The sequence below is a fragment of the Sabethes cyaneus genome, chromosome 2, assembly GCF_943734655.1.
Source record: "Sabethes cyaneus chromosome 2, idSabCyanKW18_F2, whole genome shotgun sequence".
Taxonomy (NCBI): Eukaryota; Metazoa; Arthropoda; class Insecta; order Diptera; family Culicidae; genus Sabethes; species Sabethes cyaneus.
In genome coordinates this window covers 19,426,444-19,431,167 of record NC_071354.1, presented here as the reverse complement: position 1 = coordinate 19,431,167, position 4,724 = coordinate 19,426,444, and positions in this window count along the sequence as shown.

The window sequence follows — 4,724 nt, the reverse complement described above, 5'->3', positions numbered from 1 at the left end:
GAGCTCAATTGGCCATAATCTGTAAATTAAATCAATATATTTTTTGGAAACTTCTTGAGGGTTACTGTACTTGGAAAGCGGTGGGAGAAATTCAAAGTGTGAATTAATCCAGCTACGAAAAGTGTGTCACAAGTCACATTGGATTTAATGAATTCGTGACGCTTTCATAGTTTAAACTCCCGAACCTGTTAATTTCAGCACAATCTGTGCGATTGGTTTTTGCCACGTTTAGATACGGACGTACGTACATACGTACTCGTACCAAACAATTTATGGTCAGATCAGCTTTTCTCCCCGTTGGCAAATTGCTGCCGACTTACTTTGTCGCAAAGTCTGTCTCACCTCCTCAATAGAACGGGTCGTCCGGCTGTGTGCGGCCGGCTCGCCGGTTCAGTTCACCGGTAGGTGCTCCGTACACGTCTACTCAAGTCCCACTGTTTGAAAGCTACGTCCAATCCGACTCAATCGCTATGAAATTACAATCACATCGTGGTGCGTTGGCGGTCATTCCAAACCCATCGGCAGATTAGTGGGAAGAAAAAGTGGTTTTCTAATTATTGAGCAACTGGCCCCCTGGACATGAAGGTAGTTGCCGTGAAACGCTTGATCATGCGCGCTGTGATTGACTGACATACGGGTGTCCAAACTGTGTAAAACAAAGAAGTACGGTGAGCCTGAGCCTACGGCTCTGATGAGTCTCAGAACGTAAAATTTTATTATTTACACTCCATTGAGAAGGACTCGAGTGTTCGTTCACCATAGATAGACGTGTCTTATCCAGTGTTAGCATCGCCGTGCAAGTACGCCCATAAAAATCCCACACACAATTTGATACTTGTCTGTTTGTTTTGCCAGATTTATGATTCAAATTATTATTTTATTTGCAAAATTAACGGCCACTGAGGTGTCAGTGAGCTGTGATGGACATGGCGGTGGACATCATAATGTTTCAATCACTTTTGCAACAGCATTTGCTAGTCCGACTACTGATATTTTATATTCTTGTTTCTGGTCCGATTTGGGTTGTTTGTTTTTATCTTTGTAGCTATTGTAGATTTCTTAGATCAGATTTTTTTCTTCTGATTTATAAAAGAATATTGATGGTTTATGTTTATATATTTAGAAATATATTCATTTTGTCCGTGAACATTCTATTAAATATTTTGATTTTTCTAGTATTTATTTTGATTATCTAGTGTATTGTGTGTTGTATATTTATTGCTATTTAAAAGTTGAACGATAAATGACGAGAAACGGACTTGCGAGCTGGTCGACTGGATTGTGTCATTTGATATCACTCTAATATTTTTTACGGGTCTTCATCAAATTCATGGTTTATACGAATAAGCTAGCATCGGTTCAGGTTTCAGAAGCAAATATAATTCGCATGAGGGGTTCGGGAGCTGTATCGCACCGTACTTCACCGATCGGATGGGCTGCGAAAGAGGTAGCGAACGAGTCGACGATATTTTGAAATAAGTGATCGGATAGAACTGAACGAATCTAATATGTAGTAACATTTGCCTTCTGCGGTGCATCGCGAATCGAAAATTTCGAACGATGCTTGAACAAACTCAACATCTTCCTGGCCTTCACCAGGCCAGCTGGCTTCAGTTTTCTGCCACTGGCTGGCCACCGATGGATCGTCTAGGTCTCCGTGAATAACTTCATCACCCGGGACACCGCCAAAAGATGGTTTCACAGGTGTAGCCCAATCCATATATGGGACGCGGTCGAATTTTCCAAGACGGCGTTCAAATGTATTCTCAGTCTGTGTTGTGCCCACAAATTTAAAAAAAAGTTCTACAAATCTCTATCAACGGAACTGAAAAGAGCTTTTTTCCAAAACATTGTTTGGTTTCCGAAAAAACGTAAAGTTTAGAGTTTGAAAAACGAATTTTTACAACTTTAAACTTTAAAGCGGCGCGTGCTTTATTGCACCGAGAGGAATGCTCAGCTATAAGTTTTTTTATTCCCTTCCTATAGTCGGAATAAAAAAAATATTGTTTCTTTCTCGAAATTTTTCGGCGGTCATATCCCATTAAAATGTGTAGATAAATATTTTCTACAAATTTTTCCAAATACAAAACTCGGACATCTTCGCAGATTGCACGGTTGCCTCCCAGAGGCCGCCAAAGTAAGTGTAGATACATATTCGCAGCGGATGGTCGCGGCGCGATGAACTTCTTGTTCAGACAGAGCTGTCTTTTGCTATTCCAGCCGACGCAGACAGATCATTGCAGCAATTTGTACAATTCGCAAAGGTGGATTTCTACGGGTACACCTCGATGGTATTCGAATCGTTGCAAGAAGCCTCAGGATTAGGCAGTACTGAAGGGTGAGATAAACGGCTATTGTGCTAAGGTACATGAAAACGACCATATTGACCTTCTGGGATGTTGCTTTGCGATGTGTGGGCTTTAGTAGCCGATACTGGTGACAGCGAATGTACGAGTGGGAGTTGTACCAACCCTCTGTAATTTTTAATTTAGCACTGTTGTTAACGGATTGAGCTTAAATCCGTTAAGCTAGCGACATATTGGGATCTAAACGAAGTGCCATTTCTTGGTATGCGACTGCTACGTTTCGCGAGAAAGAATGGTTGCCTAGAACATTCACAGGATACCGAACGGCGCACGATTCTCCAGCCGGCCACCAACTCGAAATATATACCTAAGCGATTCAAGAATAGGCTGATCAGCTTCATTAATGATTACAGAGTAGCTAGGTATACCTTGATCTCCTCAGTGAATGATGACCACCTTGATCTCCACAGCGAACTCCGTTGAGCGCAACGCAGCTATGCATATTTGGCTTAACGCTGAGTAATGGGGTAGCGACGATATTGATGTTCGGATAAAACCGCATGCGTTTTTTGCAAGTGATTCGTCCGGCCCCGGCAAGTGCCCGGATTGCATAACTTGGCAACTACAGCGACGCTATTGTCATTGTACCAGCAGCAACCTTTTCTTTAGGCACGCCTTTTGATAAATTTCCTGGCTCCAGAGATAACGAAAGCATTACTTTTCAATCGGCAACCACAAGTTGCATGCCAAATGAGCAACATTTTTGGAATCACTGACATCACTCTCTCTCTCTTTGCACTTTTCAGGGGTACTCTGCCGTTCGAACGAGTAATAAATTTCTTGTTCAGAAATTTTTTCGGGAACAGCCTTGTGGTACCTTTCATCATCCATAATGACGAATCATTTTTCGTCAGTAAATTTTAAAGCTTCCTTGGTCTATAAATAAATAAATAATAATAAAGCTTCCTTGAGCGTGTATGCCTTCCCTTTTTTGCCCCATCGGGGTTTCTATCAATGATGGTCAGACGTTCTCCAAATCGTTTCAAGGCATCACATAGCGAGAATCTGGGAGACATCAACAGTACTCATCAACATATATCAACATATATCAGATATCAACAGTATAACTCACGACTGGATAGATCGGGATTTTCGAATCGTGCCGCGCTTGTTTCGGTAACTTCATGTTGTTAACAGGCTGGTAAACGGCTGAATAATGCGTACCGTCGGTGCCTTGTGCACGTGTAGGCATAAAATAGACCCTACAGTGGTTCATAGCCTCTTATTCAGCAACTCCTATTCCTACCTCCTCGTGGTACCAGCCGGGATACGAGCAACCTTGGTGGAGATCGGGTAACCAACCGCGGTGGAAGCCAAGGTCGTATGCTGACAGGAAAGGAGGGCTCATTCGAGCTTTGTTGGCCCTCCGGCGAAACAGGGGGGTGGTGTAGCAGGCTTTGCAAGCCGTCACCACGAAAAATACTAAAGCACGGAACGAAGAACAAATAAATTCTTACTGGAACAATCGGAATAGTTCCACGCGACGAAAACGGACTATGGATTGGAAACTCGGGACGTGGAACTGCCGATCTCTCAACTTCTAAGGGAGCACTCGAGTGCTCTCCGAAGTATTGAAGCGACGCAAATTCGACGTCGTAGCGCTGCAGGAGGAGTGCTGGAAGAGTTCAACGGTACGTGCGTTCAGAGATGGACATACCATCTACCAGAGCTGCGGCAACACACACGAGCTGGGTACAGCTTTCATAGTGATGGGCGAGATGCGGAAACGGGTGATTGGGTGGTGGCCAATCAATCCTCGAATGTGCAGGTTGAGAATCAAGGGCCGATTCTTCAACATAAGCATCATCAACGTGCACAGCCCTCACCTCAGAAGTACCGATGACGACAAGGATAAATTCTACGCGCAGTTGGAGAGTGAATACGACCGCTGCCCAAAACACGATATCAAGATCGTCATCGGGGATTTCAATGCTCAGGTCGGCCAGGAGGAGGAATACAAACCGGTGATTGGAAGGTTCAGTGCACACCAGCGAACCAATGAAATGGGCCTAAGACTTATCGACTTTGCCGCCTCCAAGAATATGGCCGTACGTAGTACCTTTTTCCAGCACAAAATCCATCACAATCAAATCAGACAGAATCACAGATCGACCACGTTTTGATCGACAGTCGGCACTTCTCAGACATTATCGACGTCAGATCCTATCGAAGCGCTAACGTTGACTTGGACCACCACCTAATCATGGTTAAGATGCGCCCAAGATTCTCCGTTGTGAACAACATTCGGTACCGACGCTAGCCTCGGTTAGATCTCGCACGGCTGAAACAGCTAGACGTCGCCGCAAACTACGCGCATTTACTCGAAGCTGCGCTGCCGGAAAAGGACGAGTTGGACGA